The 17,162-nt window shown below is 42.9% G+C and overlaps 4 non-coding genes across 4 annotated transcripts; all 4 read right to left on the minus strand.

The window, feature by feature from the left end:
- Positions 1–3,452: 3,452 nt before the first annotated feature.
- TRNAL-UAG (transfer RNA leucine (anticodon UAG)) lies at positions 3,453–3,534 on the minus strand. Its single transcript has one exon. It is a non-coding gene; the product is annotated as a tRNA-Leu (tRNA).
- A 4,122-nt stretch (positions 3,535–7,656) lies between these two features.
- TRNAL-UAG (transfer RNA leucine (anticodon UAG)) lies at positions 7,657–7,738 on the minus strand. Its single transcript has one exon. It is a non-coding gene; the product is annotated as a tRNA-Leu (tRNA).
- Positions 7,739–11,858: 4,120 nt separating this feature from the next.
- Positions 11,859–11,940, minus strand: TRNAL-UAG (transfer RNA leucine (anticodon UAG)). Its single transcript has one exon. It is a non-coding gene; the product is annotated as a tRNA-Leu (tRNA).
- Positions 11,941–16,060: 4,120 nt separating this feature from the next.
- On the minus strand, positions 16,061–16,142 carry TRNAL-UAG (transfer RNA leucine (anticodon UAG)). The gene has a single exon. It is a non-coding gene; the product is annotated as a tRNA-Leu (tRNA).
- Between the last annotated feature and the right edge of the window lie 1,020 nt (positions 16,143–17,162).

A 17,162-nucleotide genomic window follows, 5' to 3' on the forward strand; every position in this document is an offset into this window, starting at 1 on the left:
GGTTCAAAAGCTATTCTGAAAGAAGTAAGGACAACAGGCCCACGTGAAACTAAACTTTTTAAATAGATGATTTTTGTTTCTATTGACCGGGTTCTCACTCGTTCTGCGCGCCAAGTCAAATGTAAATGAGCCTCGCAATAAAAATGCACAGAGGATGGTAAAATTCACTTCACTCTGCGCTCGTTGATGCTGAGAGCATGGTTGTCAGCCCGCACGCTTGTTATTTTGATGTGGAATTACTTGATTGCTTTGTGATAATTTTCATTACTCCGAATTGGAAGCTCCCCTACCCCAGTAATAACGTTTGAGGTATTGCCTCCCTACCACACCAACAAGGCCACCCTCTGACCAAGTCCTTTGCCTCTCTTCAGAACTACCATAAGGCCCTCCATGCACTAGGAACTTTTTGCTTGACGACCATGTAAGCGTCCTTGGAATATTGATATTTAGAAGTAACAATGTTTGTTTATTTTAACTAACTGACCTTTTTAGGGTCTCGCTTGATAGACTCTGTAGTATTCAGTAAAGGGCTTGGAGCCCGCATGTCTCTCACCATTTTTTTATTTATGTGGCACTCTTCTTTACAGTTTCCTAATTCATCAAGGCATGTCTTGCATAATTTCCGTTCCTCTCTGTAGAGCAGCGACCAAGCGTTGATTGATTCAGCTTAATCAGTGCCTGACCGCTGCTCCCCACCTGATCAAGGTACTATTTTTTCCTTTTACCTTCTAGTGCCCTGCAAACAGAAGGCTTGTGACTGGCAAAAACATGACCAGCAGGTCAACCAAAACTGTTAAGTTTTAAATTTAAATCGAACTTTCTTTTATTTTGCCAAATCGTCTTTTCCCACGTTCCACGCATGTTTTCTTTTGTTTTTGTTCGTGGGCGCTCTTCTCAAAAGATGACGATTAGCTTGTTTAAAATATTGCAAAACAACAGTGTTTCTTTATTATGTGTAAATTCTGAAATTATGCTTTGACACATAATCCTGCGGTACACTTCAATCCACCCCACTCCAATCTGCCCCACTACAATCCACCCCCATCCAGACCACTTCACCCACACTAATCCACCTCACTCCAGTCCAAATCACTCACCCGAATCCAATCCACTCTAACTCATCCCACTCCAACCCTCTCCAGCCACCCCTATCAAATCTGTCTCACTCCAATTTGCCCCACTCTAATAAAAAACAATCTGCACCACTCCAAAACAATCTGTCCTACTCCGATCCAAAACAATCTGACCCACTCCAATCTGCCCGACTCCACTTCAAAACAATCTCCCCTACTCCAATTCAAAACAATCTACCCCACTGCAATCTTCTGCACTCCAATCCAAAACAAACTACCACACTGCAATGTAAAAAAATCTGCCATACTGCAATCGAAAACAATCTGTCACACCCCAGGCAGTGGTGGCTGGTGCACTTTGAAAGGAGGGGGTGGGAGGGAACAATAGTTCATCTGAAGCTAAGTGAAGAAATTGGAATAAAATAGTGCATTTTAACCCCTTCGCTGCCAGGCCTTTTCCCCCTCAGGTGCCAGGCATTTTTGTTGGCTATTTGGGGCAGGACGCGCTTAGGCCATCATACATTTTTGTCCACATAAGCTACCCACGCCAAATTTGTGTCCTTTTTTTTGCAACATCCTAGGGATTCTAGAGGTACCCAGACTTTGTGGGTTCCCCTGAAGGAGACCAAGAAATTAGCCAAAATACAGTAAAAATTTATTTTTTTAAAAATAAATGGAAAAAAGGGCTGGAGAAGAAGGCTTGTGGTTTTTGTCCCTGAAATTGGCATCCACAAAGGGTTTGCAGTGCTAAAATCACCAGCTTCCCAGCTTTCAGGGACAGGCAGACTTGAATCAGAAAACCCAATTTTTCAACTCAATTTTGGCATTTTACTGGGACATACCCCATTTTTACGATTTTGTGTGCTTTTAGCCTCCTTCCAGTCAGTGACAGAAATGGGTGTGAAACCAATGCTGGATCCCAGTAACCTAAACATTTGTGAAAAGAAGACAACATTCTGAATTCAGCAATGGGTAACTTGTGTAGATCTTACAAGGGTTTCCTACAGAAAATAACAACTGAACTAAAAAAAAATATTGAAATTGAGGTGAAAAAAACAGCCATTTTTCTCTACGTTTTACTCTGTAACTTTTTTCTGCAATGTCAGAATTTTGAAAGCAATATACTGTTACGTCTGCTGGACTCTTCTGGTTGCGGGGATATATTGGGCTTGTAGGTTCATCAAGAACCCTAGGTATCCAGAGAAAATAAATGAGCTGCACCTTGCAGTGGGTTTTCTTTCTATACCGGGTATACAGCAATTAATTTGCCGAAGTATAAAGAGTGAAAAATAGGTATCAAGAAAACCTTTCTATTTCCAAAATGGGCACAAGATAAGGTGTTGAGGAGCAGTGGTTATTTGCACATCTCTGAATTCTGGGGTGCCCACACTAGCATGCGAATTAAAGGGCATTTCTCATGTAGACGTCTTTTTTACACACTGTCTTATATTTGGAAGGAAAAAATGTAGATAAAGACAAGGGGCAGTATCACTTGTTTTGCTATTCTATGTTTCCTCAAGTCTCCCGATAAAAATGGTACCGCTCTTGTGTGGGTAGGCCTAGCGCCTGCGACAGGAAGTGCCCCAAAACACAACGTGGACACATACAATTTTCCCAAGGAAAACCAAAACCTATGTAAAAGACATTGTCATTTGCAACGCCAATAGCTCTAACTCTCCCAAATGTGAGACCTTTCGCATTGCAAATGCTTGTTTTTTTGTGCAGACAAGTATTCGTGGAGCCTGCTTTGGTTCTTAAGACCTCAGACCTAAAGCAAAGCTTAGACAGAAACATAGCAATGTGCCCTTTGCACACAGTTAGAGATACAACTACATGGAGTTATATATAGGTGTGCACGGCCATTGTGCACAATTCTGTTGTGATATAAAGTTTCGGTATGGGTTATTGAGAGTTCGTAGTTATGGCCGAGTGGCTACGGTGATGAGCTTGAAATTCATTGGGGGTTCCTTGCGCAGGTTCGAATCCTGCCGAGTACGTCACTTGTTTATTTTAAACCTGATATTTAAAATAACTGTGAAGAACACATTTACCAACTTTATTTGGGAAGATAGATAATTTGCTTTAAATCTTTATTTAACAGAGGTTCGATTTTATTTTGCAGAGAGAAGAGCGGGGTGACCGCGTGGGGAGAACAAATTATTTGTTAAACCTTCCATTTGAAGGTGATCTAAGCAGAATGAAGGAAAACAACAGCAGCGCCCATCAGCCGATTTCTTGGGAGTCCACGGTTTAGGAGTTTACTTAGAAGGAGACTGTAAAAGAGTTTTAAAATTAGGGACCTATTGGTAGAGTCACTGTGCATGCAAATTGAAGGGGCAGGAGGGAGATGCGTCATTAAGATCTGTTAAAATCCATCTCTGGCAGCGGTGGGATTCGAACCCACGCCTCCAAAGAGACTGGAGCCTAAATCCAGCGCCTTAGACCGCTCGGCCACGCTACCTTCAGCTTTCTGTGTGTCTGTGCACTTCATGAGCACCGAAACCCTGCGTCTTGGCACTCAGTGTGGAAAGTCGAGTCGATAAACCGTTTAAAGGACATGATTACAATGTCGGGAGGGTGATGTGGTAATTGAAGGTTATCTCTCTTACTCAGTCACTGCACAAGTCTTCTCCCACCTGCTCGGACCTAGTGCAATCACCTTAAAAGACAACACTCTCCGAGCAATGACTTCCAACCAAGGTATAAGCACCTGCTCTACATAGGCAATGTGACTCCATCATTTTCTAATGAAACAAGTGTTCATACTGGTGGGCTCATTTCTTAGGGTGGGATCTAATGAATGAGCAGTTCATTCAAAAATAACCGAGGAGTTGCACGTATTCATGACATCAGCGCTATTGCCGCACCCAGTCTCCCCAACATACTGTTTAGCTTTCCAGTGACGTCATGTCTTGTGTGGCCTATTCACATTCCGCTGTTAATATTTTTTAGCCAACAGAATTCCACACTTCCCGGTCTTTGAGCTCACATTGAAAAGGCACAAGTCCCAAAATGCAACCCGGTGCTGTTTAAAACTCCAGCACTGGTGGGCGGTGCCCCAGGTGACATGGGGCCCACCTGGATGCTCTGACTGCCTTTCACGTGACAGTCACAGACACACACAGGACAGAGGTTCAAAAGCTATTCTGAAAGAAGTAAGGACAACAGGCCCACGTGAAACTAAACTTTTTAAATAGATGATTTTTGTTTCTATTGACCGGGTTCTCACTCGTTCTGCGCGCCAAGTCAAATGTAAATGAGCCTCGCAATAAAAATGCACAGAGGATGGTAAAATTCACTTCACTCTGCGCTCGTTGATGCTGAGAGCATGGTTGTCAGCCCGCACGCTTGTTATTTTGATGTGGAATTACTTGATTGCTTTGTGATAATTTTCATTACTCCGAATTGGAAGCTCCCCTACCCCAGTAATAACGTTTGAGGTATTGCCTCCCTACCACACCAACAAGGCCACCCTCTGACCAAGTCCTTTGCCTCTCTTCAGAACTACCATAAGGCCCTCCATGCACTAGGAACTTTTTGCTTGACGACCATGTAAGCGTCCTTGGAATATTGATATTTAGAAGTAACAATGTTTGTTTATTTTAACTAACTGACCTTTTTAGGGTCTCGCTTGATAGACTCTGTAGTATTCAGTAAAGGGCTTGGAGCCCGCATGTCTCTCACCATTTTTTTATTTATGTGGCACTCTTCTTTACAGTTTCCTAATTCATCAAGGCATGTCTTGCATAATTTCCGTTCCTCTCTGTAGAGCAGCGACCAAGCGTTGATTGATTCAGCTTAATCAGTGCCTGACCGCTGCTCCCCACCTGATCAAGGTACTATTTTTTCCTTTTACCTTCTAGTGCCCTGCAAACAGAAGGCTTGTGACTGGCAAAAACATGACCAGCAGGTCAACCAAAACTGTTAAGTTTTAAATTTAAATCGAACTTTCTTTTATTTTGCCAAATCGTCTTTTCCCACGTTCCACGCATGTTTTCTTTTGTTTTTGTTCGTGGGCGCTCTTCTCAAAAGATGACGATTAGCTTGTTTAAAATATTGCAAAACAACAGTGTTTCTTTATTATGTGTAAATTCTGAAATTATGCTTTGACACATAATCCTGCGGTACACTTCAATCCACCCCACTCCAATCTGCCCCACTACAATCCACCCCCATCCAGACCACTTCACCCACACTAATCCACCTCACTCCAGTCCAAATCACTCACCCGAATCCAATCCACTCTAACTCATCCCACTCCAACCCTCTCCAGCCACCCCTATCAAATCTGTCTCACTCCAATTTGCCCCACTCTAATAAAAAACAATCTGCACCACTCCAAAACAATCTGTCCTACTCCGATCCAAAACAATCTGACCCACTCCAATCTGCCCGACTCCACTTCAAAACAATCTCCCCTACTCCAATTCAAAACAATCTACCCCACTGCAATCTTCTGCACTCCAATCCAAAACAAACTACCACACTGCAATGTAAAAAAATCTGCCATACTGCAATCGAAAACAATCTGTCACACCCCAGGCAGTGGTGGCTGGTGCACTTTGAAAGGAGGGGGTGGGAGGGAACAATAGTTCATCTGAAGCTAAGTGAAGAAATTGGAATAAAATAGTGCATTTTAACCCCTTCGCTGCCAGGCCTTTTCCCCCTCAGGTGCCAGGCATTTTTGTTGGCTATTTGGGGCAGGACGCGCTTAGGCCATCATACATTTTTGTCCACATAAGCTACCCACGCCAAATTTGTGTCCTTTTTTTTGCAACATCCTAGGGATTCTAGAGGTACCCAGACTTTGTGGGTTCCCCTGAAGGAGACCAAGAAATTAGCCAAAATACAGTAAAAATTTATTTTTTTAAAAATAAATGGAAAAAAGGGCTGGAGAAGAAGGCTTGTGGTTTTTGTCCCTGAAATTGGCATCCACAAAGGGTTTGCAGTGCTAAAATCACCAGCTTCCCAGCTTTCAGGGACAGGCAGACTTGAATCAGAAAACCCAATTTTTCAACTCAATTTTGGCATTTTACTGGGACATACCCCATTTTTACGATTTTGTGTGCTTTTAGCCTCCTTCCAGTCAGTGACAGAAATGGGTGTGAAACCAATGCTGGATCCCAGTAACCTAAACATTTGTGAAAAGAAGACAACATTCTGAATTCAGCAATGGGTAACTTGTGTAGATCTTACAAGGGTTTCCTACAGAAAATAACAACTGAACTAAAAAAAAATATTGAAATTGAGGTGAAAAAAACAGCCATTTTTCTCTACGTTTTACTCTGTAACTTTTTTCTGCAATGTCAGAATTTTGAAAGCAATATACTGTTACGTCTGCTGGACTCTTCTGGTTGCGGGGATATATTGGGCTTGTAGGTTCATCAAGAACCCTAGGTATCCAGAGAAAATAAATGAGCTGCACCTTGCAGTGGGTTTTCTTTCTATACCGGGTATACAGCAATTAATTTGCCGAAGTATAAAGAGTGAAAAATAGGTATCAAGAAAACCTTTCTATTTCCAAAATGGGCACAAGATAAGGTGTTGAGGAGCAGTGGTTATTTGCACATCTCTGAATTCTGGGGTGCCCACACTAGCATGCGAATTAAAGGGCATTTCTCATGTAGACGTCTTTTTTACACACTGTCTTATATTTGGAAGGAAAAAATGTAGATAAAGACAAGGGGCAGTATCACTTGTTTTGCTATTCTATGTTTCCTCAAGTCTCCCGATAAAAATGGTACCGCTCTTGTGTGGGTAGGCCTAGCGCCTGCGACAGGAAGTGCCCCAAAACACAACGTGGACACATACAATTTTCCCAAGGAAAACCAAAACCTATGTAAAAGACATTGTCATTTGCAACGCCAATAGCTCTAACTCTCCCAAATGTGAGACCTTTCGCATTGCAAATGCTTGTTTTTTTGTGCAGACAAGTATTCGTGGAGCCTGCTTTGGTTCTTAAGACCTCAGACCTAAAGCAAAGCTTAGACAGAAACATAGCAATGTGCCCTTTGCACACAGTTAGAGATACAACTACATGGAGTTATATATAGGTGTGCACGGCCATTGTGCACAATTCTGTTGTGATATAAAGTTTCGGTATGGGTTATTGAGAGTTCGTAGTTATGGCCGAGTGGCTACGGTGATGAGCTTGAAATTCATTGGGGGTTCCTTGCGCAGGTTCGAATCCTGCCGAGTACGTCACTTGTTTATTTTAAACCTGATATTTAAAATAACTGTGAAGAACACATTTACCAACTTTATTTGGGAAGATAGATAATTTGCTTTAAATCTTTATTTAACAGAGGTTCGATTTTATTTTGCAGAGAGAAGAGCGGGGTGACCGCGTGGGGAGAACAAATTATTTGTTAAACCTTCCATTTGAAGGTGATCTAAGCAGAATGAAGGAAAACAACAGCAGCGCCCATCAGCCGATTTCTTGGGAGTCCACGGTTTAGGAGTTTACTTAGAAGGAGACTGTAAAAGAGTTTTAAAATTAGGGACCTATTGGTAGAGTCACTGTGCATGCAAATTGAAGGGGCAGGAGGGAGATGCGTCATTAAGATCTGTTAAAATCCATCTCTGGCAGCGGTGGGATTCGAACCCACGCCTCCAAAGAGACTGGAGCCTAAATCCAGCGCCTTAGACCGCTCGGCCACGCTACCTTCAGTTTTCTGTGTGTCTGTGCACTTCATGAGCACCGAAACCCTGCGTCTTGGCACTCTGTGTGGAAAGTCGAGTCGATAAACCGTTTAAAGGACATGATTACAATGTCGGGAGGGTGATGTGGTAATTGAAGGTTATCTCTCTTACTCAGTCACTGCACAAGTCTTCTCCCACCTGCTCGGACCTAGTGCAATCACCTTAAAAGACAACACTCTCCGAGCAATGACTTCCAACCAAGGTATAAGCACCTGCTCTACATAGGCAATGTGACTCCATCATTTTCTAATGAAACAAGTGTTTATACTGGTGGGGTCATTTCTTTGGGTGGGATCTAATGAATGAGCAGTTCATTCAAAAATAACCGAGGAGTTGCACGTATTCATGACATTAGCCCTATTGCCGCACCCAGTATCCCCAACATACTGTTTAGCTTTCCAGTGACGTCATGTCTGGTGTGGCCTATTCACATTCCGCTGTTAATATTTTTTAGCCAACAGAATTCCACACTTCCCGGTCTTTGAGCTCACATTGAAAAGGCACAAGTCCCAAAATGCAACCGGGTGCTGTTTAAAACTCCAGCACTGGTGGGCGGTGCCCCAGGTGACATGGGGTCCACCTGGATGCTCTGACTGCCTTTCACGTGACAGTCACAGACACACACAGGACAGAGGATCAAAAGCTATTCTGAAAGAAGTAAGCACAACAGGCCCACGTGAAACTAAACTTTTTAAATAGATGATTTTTGTTTCTATTGACCGGGTTCTCACTCGTTCTGCGCGCCAAGTCAAATGTAAATGAGCCTCGCAATAAAAATGCACAGAGGATGGTAAAATTCACTTCACTCTGCGCTCGTTGATGCTGAGAGCATGGTTGTCAGCCCGCACGCTTGTTATTTTGATGTGGAATTACTTGATTGCTTTGTGATAATTTTCCTTACTCCGAATTGGAAGCTCCCCTACCCCAGTAATAACGTTTGAGTTATTACCTCCCTACCACACCAACAAGGCCACCCTCTGACCAAGTCCTTTGCCTCTCTTCAGAACTACCATAAGGCCCTCCATGCACTAGGAACTTTTTGCTTGACGACCATGTAGGCGTCCTTGGAATATTGATATTTAGAAGTAACAATGTTTGTTTATTTTAACTTACTGACCTTTTTAGGGTCTCGCTTGATAGACTCTGTAGTATTCAGTAAAGTGCTTGGAGCCCGCATGTCTCTCACCATTTTTTTATTTATGTGGCACTCTTCTTTACAGTTTCTTAATTCATCAAGGCATGTCTTGCATCATTTCCGTTCCTCTCTGTAGAGCAGCGACCAAGCGTTGATTGATTCAGCTTAATCAGTGCCTGACCGCTGCTCCCCACCTGATCAAGGTACTATTTTTTCCTTTTACCTTCTAGTGCCCTGCAAACAGAAGGCTTGTGACTGGCAAAAACATGACCAGCAGGTCAACCAAAACTGTTAAGTTTTAAATTTAAATCGAACTTTCTTTTATTTTGCCAAATCGTCTTTTCCCACGTTCCACGCATGTTTTCTTTTGTTTTTGTTCGTGGGCGCTCTTCTCAAAAGATGACGATTAGCTTGTTTAAGATATTGCAAAACAACAGTGTTTCTTTATTATGTGTAAAGTCTGAAATTATGCTTTGACACATAATCCTGCGGAATACTTCAATCCACCCCACTCCAATCTGCCCCACTACAATCCACCCCCATCCAGACCACTTCACCCACACTAATCCACCTCACTCCAGTCCAAATCACTCACCCGAATCCAATCCACTCTAACTCATCCCACTCCAACCCTCTCCAGCCACCCCTATCAAATCTGTCTCACTCCAATTTGCCCCACTCTAATAAAAAACAATCTGCACCACTCCAAAACAATCTGTCCTACTCCGATCCAAAACAATCTGACCCACTCCAATCTGCCCGACTCCACTTCAAAACAATCTCCCCTACTCCAATTCAAAACAATCTACCCCACTGCAATCTTCTGCACTCCAATCCAAAACAAACTACCACACTGCAATCCAAAACAATCTGCCATACTGCAATCGAAAACAATCTGTCCCACCCCAGGCAATGGTGGCTGGTGCACTTTGAAAGGAGGGGGTGGGAGGGAACAATAGTTAATCTGAAGCTAAGTGAAGAAATTGGAATAAAATAGTGCATTTTAACCCCTTCGCTGCCAGGCCTTTTCCCCCTCAGGTGCCAGGCATTTTTTTGGCTATTTGGGGCAGGACGCGCTTAGGCCATCATACATTTTTGTCCACATAAGCTACCCACGCCAAATTTGTGTCCTTTTTTTGCAACATCCTAGGGATTCTAGAGGTACCCAGACTTTGTGGGTTCCCCTGAAGGAGACCAAGAAATTAGCCAAAATACAGTAAAAATGTATTTTTAAAAAAATAAATGGAAAAAAGGGCTGGAGAAGAAGGCTTGTGGTTTTTGTCCCTGAAATTGGCATCCACAAAGGGTTTGCAGTGCTAAAATCACCAGCATCCCAGCTTTCAGGGACAGGCAGACTTGAATCAGAAAACCCAATTTTTCAACTCAATTTTGGCATTTTACTGGGACATACCCCATTTTTACGATTTTGTGTGCTTTTAGCCTCCTTCCAGTCAGTGACAGAAATGGGTGTGAAACCAATGCTGGATCCCAGTAACCTAAACATTTGTGAAAAGAAGACAACATTCTGAATTCAGCAATGGGTAACTTGTGTAGATCTTACAAGGGTTTCCTACAGAAAATAACAACTGAACTAAAAAAAAATATTGAAATTGAGGTGAAAAAAACAGCCATTTTTCTCTACGTTTTACTCTGTAACTTTTTTCTGCAATGTCAGAATTTTGAAAGCAATATACTGTTACGTCTGCTGGACTCTTCTGGTTGCGGGGATATATTGGGCTTGTAGGTTCATCAAGAACCCTAGGTATCCAGAGAAAATAAATGAGCTGCACCTTGCAGTGGGTTTTCTTTCTATACCGGGTATACAGCAATTAATTTGCCGAAGTATAAAGAGTGAAAAATAGGTATCAAGAAAACCTTTCTATTTCCAAAATGGGCACAAGATAAGGTGTTGAGGAGCAGTGGTTATTTGCACATCTCTGAATTCTGGGGTGCCCACACTAGCATGCGAATTAAAGGGCATTTCTCATGTAGACGTCTTTTTTACACACTGTCTTATATTTGGAAGGAAAAAATGTAGATAAAGACAAGGGGCAGTATCACTTGTTTTGCTATTCTATGTTTCCTCAAGTCTCCCGATAAAAATGGTACCGCACTTGTGTGGGTAGGCCTAGCGCCTGCGACAGGAAGTGCCCCAAAACACAACGTGGACACATACAATTTTCCCAAGGAAAACCAAAACCTATGTAAAAGACATTGTCATTTGCAACGCCAATAGCTCTAACTCTCCCAAATGTGAGACCTTTCGCATTGCAAATGCTTGTTTTTTTGTGCAGACAAGTATTCGTGGAGCCTGCTTTGGTTCTTAAGACCTCAGACCTAAAGCAAAGCTTAGACAGAAACATAGCAATGTGCCCTTTGCACACAGTTAGAGATACAACTACATGGAGTTATATATAGGTGTGCACGGCCATTGTGCACAATTCTGTTGTGATATAAAGTTTCGGTATGGGTTATTGAGAGTTCGTAGTTATGGCCGAGTGGCTACGGTGATGAGCTTGAAATTCAGTGGGGGTTCCTTGCGCAGGTTCGAATCCTGCCGAGTACGTCACTTGTTTATTTTAAACCTGATATTTAAAATAACTGTGAAGAACACATTTACCAACTTTATTTGGGAAGATAGATAATTTGCTTTAAATCTTTATTTAACAGAGGTTCGATTTTATTTTGCAGAGAGAAGAGCGGGGTGACCGCGTGGGGAGAACAAATTATTTGTTAAACCTTCCATTTGAAGGTGATCTAAGCAGAATGAAGGAAAACAACAGCAGCGCCCATCAGCCGATTTCTTGGGAGTCCACGGTTTAGGAGTTTACTTAGAAGGAGACTGTAAAAGAGTTTTAAAATTAGGGACCTATTGGTAGAGTCACTGTGCATGCAAATTGAAGGGGCAGGAGGGAGATGCGTCATTAAGATCTGTTAAAATCCATCTCTGGCAGCGGTGGGATTCGAACCCACGCCTCCAAAGAGACTGGAGCCTAAATCCAGCGCCTTAGACCGCTCGGCCACGCTACCTTCAGTTTTCTGTGTGTCTGTGCACTTCATGAGCACCGAAACCCTGCGTCTTGGCACTCAGTGTGGAAAGTCGAGTCGATAAACCGTTTAAAGGACATGATTACAATGTCGGGAGGGTGATGTGGTAATTGAAGGTTATCTCTCTTACTCAGTCACTGCACAAGTCTTCTCCCACCTGCTCGGACCTAGTGCAATCACCTTAAAAGACAACACTCTCCGAGCAATGACTTCCAACCAAGGTATAAGCACCTGCTCTACATAGGCAATGTGACTCCATCATTTTCTAATGAAACAAGTGTTTATACTGGTGGGGTCATTTCTTTGGGTGGGATCTAATGAATGAGCAGTTCATTCAAAAATAACCGAGGAGTTGCACGTATTCATGACATTAGCCCTATTGCCGCACCCAGTATCCCCAACATACTGTTTAGCTTTCCAGTGACGTCATGTCTTGTGTGGCCTATTCACATTCCGCTGTTAATATTTTTTAGCCAACAGAATTCCACACTTCCCGGTCTTTGAGCTCACATTGAAAAGGCACAAGTCCCAAAATGCAACCGGGTGCTGTTTAAAACTCCAGCACTGGTGGGCGGTGCCCCAGGTGACATGGGGCCCACCTGGATGCTCTGACTGCCTTTCACGTGACAGTCACAGACACACACAGGACAGAGGTTCAAAAGCTATTCTGAAAGAAGTAAGCACAACAGGCCCACGTGAAACTAAACTTTTTAAATAGATGATTTTTGTTTCTATTGACCGGGTTCTCACTCGTTCTGCGCGCCAAGTCAAATGTAAATGAGCCTCGCAATAAAAATGCACAGAGGATGGTAAAATTCACTTCACTCTGCGCTCGTTGATGCTGAGAGCATGGTTGTCAGCCCGCACGCTTGTTATTTTGATGTGGAATTACTTGATTGCTTTGTGATAATTTTCATTACTCCGAATTGGAAGCTCCCCTACCCCAGTAATAACGTTTGAGGTATTACCTCCCTACCACACCAACAAGGCCACCCTCTGACCAAGTCCTTTGCCTCTCTTCAGAACTACCATAAGGCCCTCCATGCACTAGGAACTTTTTGCTTGACGACCATGTAGGCGCCCTTGGAATATTGATATTTAGAAGTAACAATGTTTGTTTATTTTAACCTACTGACCTTTTTAGGGTCTCGCTTGATAGACTCTGTAGTATTCAGTAAAGTGCTTGGAGCCCGCATGTCTCTCACCATTTTTTTATTTATGTGGCACTCTTCTTTACAGTTTCTTAATTCATCAAGGCATGTCTTGCATCATTTCCGTTCCTCTCTGTAGAGCAGCGACCAAGCGTTGATTGATTCAGCTTAATCAGTGCCTGACCGCTGCTCCCCACCTGATCAAGGTACTATTTTTTCCTTTTACCTTCTAGTGCCCTGCAAACAGAAGGCTTGTGACTGGCAAAAACATGACCAGCAGGTCAACCAAAACTGTTAAGTTTTAAATTTAAATCGAACTTTCTTTTATTTTGCCAAATCGTCTTTTCCCACGTTCCACGCATGTTTTCTTTTGTTTTTGTTCGTGGGCGCTCTTCTCAAAAGATGACGATTAGCTTGTTTAAGATATTGCAAAACAACAGTGTTTCTTTATTATGTGTAAATTCTGAAATTATGCTTTGACACATAATCCTGCGGAATACTTCAATCCACCCCACTCCAATCTGCCCCACTACAATCCACCCCCATCCAGACCACTTCACCCACACTAATCCACCTCACTCCAGTCCAAATCACTCACCCGAATCCAATCCACTCTAACTCATCCCACTCCAACCCTCTCCAGCCACCCCTATCAAATCTGTCTCACTCCAATTTGCCCCACTCTAATAAAAAACAATCTGCACCACTCCAAAACAATCTGTCCTACTCCGATCCAAAACAATCTGACCCACTCCAATCTGCCCGACTCCACTTCAAAACAATCTCCCCTACTCCAATTCAAAACAATCTACCCCACTGCAATCTTCTGCACTCCAATCCAAAACAAACTACCACACTGCAATCCAAAACAATCTGCCATACTGCAATCGAAAACAATCTGTCCCACCCCAGGCAATGGTGGCTGGTGCACTTTGAAAGGAGGGGGTGGGAGGGAACAATAGTTAATCTGAAGCTAAGTGAAGAAATTGGAATAAAATAGTGCATTTTAACCCCTTCGCTGCCAGGCCTTTTCCCCCTCAGGTGCCAGGCATTTTTTTGGCTATTTGGGGCAGGAGGCGCTTAGGCCATCATACATTTTTGTCCACATAAGCTACCCACGCCAAATTTGTGTCCTTTTTTTGCAACATCCTAGGGATTCTAGAGGTACCCAGACTTTGTGGGTTCCCCTGAAGGAGACCAAGAAATTAGCCAAAATACAGTAAAAATGTATTTTTAAAAAAATAAATGGAAAAAAGGGCTGGAGAAGAAGGCTTGTGGTTTTTGTCCCTGAAATTGGCATCCACAAAGGGTTTGCAGTGCTAAAATCACCAGCATCCCAGCTTTCAGGGACAGGCAGACTTGAATCAGAAAACCCAATTTTTCAACTCAATTTTGGCATTTTACTGGGACATACCCCATTTTTACGATTTTGTGTGCTTTTAGCCTCCTTCCAGTCAGTGACAGAAATGGGTGTGAAACCAATGCTGGATCCCAGTAACCTAAACATTTGTGAAAAGAAGACAACATTCTGAATTCAGCAATGGGTAACTTGTGTAGATCTTACAACGGTTTCCTACAGAAAATAACAACTGAACTAAAAAAAAATATTGAAATTGAGGTGAAAAAAACAGCCATTTTTCTCTACGTTTTACTCTGTAACTTTTTTCTGCAATGTCAGAATTTTGAAAGCAATATACCGTTACGTCTGCTGGACTCTTCTGGTTGCGGGGATATATTGGGCTTGTAGGTTCATCAAGAACCCTAGGTATCCAGAGAAAATAAATGAGCTGCACCTTGCAGTGGGTTTTCTTTCTATACCGGGTATACAGCAATTAATTTGCCGAAGTATAAAGAGTGAAAAATAGGTATCAAGAAAACCTTTCTATTTCCAAAATGGGCACAAGATAAGGTGTTGAGGAGCAGTGGTTATTTGCACATCTCTGAATTCTGGGGTGCCCACACTAGCATGCGAATTAAAGGGCATTTCTCATGTAGACGTCTTTTTTACACACTGTCTTATATTTGGAAGGAAAAAATGTAGATAAAGACAAGGGGCAGTAACACTTGTTTTGCTATTCTATGTTTCCTCAAGTCTCCCGATAAAAATGGTACCGCACTTGTGTGGGTAGGCCTACCGCCCGCGACAGGAAGTGCCCCAAAACACAACGTGGACACATACAATTTTCCCAAGGAAAACCAAAACCTAGGTAAAAGACATTGTCATTTGCAACGCCAATAGCTCTAACTCTCCCAAATGTGAGACCTTTCGCATTGCAAATGCTTGTTTTTTTGTGCAGACAAGTATTCGTGGAGCCTGCTTTGGTTCTTAAGACCTCAGACCTAAAGCAAAGCTTAGACAGAAACATAGCAATGTGCCCTTTGCACACAGTTAGAGATACAACTACATGGAGTTATATATAGGTGTGCACGGCCATTGTGCACAATTCTGTTGTGATATAAAGTTTCGGTATGGGTTATTGAGAGCTCGTAGTTATGGCCGAGTGGCTAAGGTGATGAGCTTGAAATTCATTGGGGGTTCCTTGCGCAGGTTCGAATCCTGCCGAGTACGTCACTTGTTTATTTTAAACCTGATATTTAAAATAACTGTGAAGAACACATTTACCAACTTTATTTGGGAAGATAGATAATTTGCTTTAAATCTTTATTTAACAGAGGTTCGATTTTATTTTGCAGAGAGAAGAGCGGGGTGACCGCGTGGGGAGAACAAATTATTTGTTAAACCTTCCATTTGAAGGTGATCTAAGCAGAATGAAGGAAAACAACAGCAGCGCCCATCAGCCGATTTCTTGGGAGTCCACGGTTTAGGAGTTTACTTAGAAGGAGACTGTAAAAGAGTTTTAAAATTAGGGACCTATTGGTAGAGTCACTGTGCATGCAAATTGAAGGGGCAGGAGGGAGATGCGTCATTAAGATCTGTTAAAATCCATCTCTGGCAGCGGTGGGATTCGAACCCACGCCTCCAAAGAGACTGGAGCCTAAATCCAGCGCCTTAGACCGCTCGGCCACGCTACCTTCAGCTTTCTGTGTGTCTGTGCACTTCATGAGCACCGAAACCCTGCGTCTTGGCACTCAGTGTGGAAAGTCGAGTCGATAAACCGTTTAAAGGACATGATTACAATGTCGGGAGGGTGATGTGGTAATTGAAGGTTATCTCTCTTACTCAGTCACTGCACAAGTCTTCTCCCACCTGCTCGGACCTAGTGCAATCACCTTAAAAGACAACACTCTCCGAGCAATGACTTCCAACCAAGGTATAAGCACCTGCTCTACATAGGCAATGTGACTCCATCATTTTCTAATGAAACAAGTGTTCATACTGGTGGGCTCATTTCTTAGGGTGGGATCTAATGAATGAGCAGTTCATTCAAAAATAACCGAGGAGTTGCACGTATTCATGACATCAGCGCTATTGCCGCACCCAGTCTCCCCAACATACTGTTTAGCTTTCCAGTGACGTCATGTCTTGTGTGGCCTATTCACATTCCGCTGTTAATATTTTTTAGCCAACAGAATTCCACACTTCCCGGTCTTTGAGCTCACATTGAAAAGGCACAAGTCCCAAAATGCAACCCGGTGCTGTTTAAAACTCCAGCACTGGTGGGCGGTGCCCCAGGTGACATGGGGCCCACCTGGATGCTCTGACTGCCTTTCACGTGACAGTCACAGACACACACAGGACAGAGGTTCAAAAGCTATTCTGAAAGAAGTAAGGACAACAGGCCCACGTGAAACTAAACTTTTTAAATAGATGATTTTTGTTTCTATTGACCGGGTTCTCACTCGTTCTGCGCGCCAAGTCAAATGTAAATGAGCCCCGCAATAAAAATGCACAGAGGATGGTAAAATTCACTTCACTCTGCGCTCGTTGATGCTGAGAGCATGGTTGTCAGCCCGCACGCTTGTTATTTTGATGTGGAATTACTTGATTGCTTTGTGATAATTTTCATTACTCCGAATTGGAAGCTCCCCTACCCCAGTAATAACGTTTGAGGTATTGCCTCCCTACCACACCAACAAGGCCACCCTCTGACC

This window comes from Pleurodeles waltl, chromosome 12 (assembly GCF_031143425.1).
Source record: "Pleurodeles waltl isolate 20211129_DDA chromosome 12, aPleWal1.hap1.20221129, whole genome shotgun sequence".
Taxonomy (NCBI): Eukaryota; Metazoa; Chordata; class Amphibia; order Caudata; family Salamandridae; genus Pleurodeles; species Pleurodeles waltl.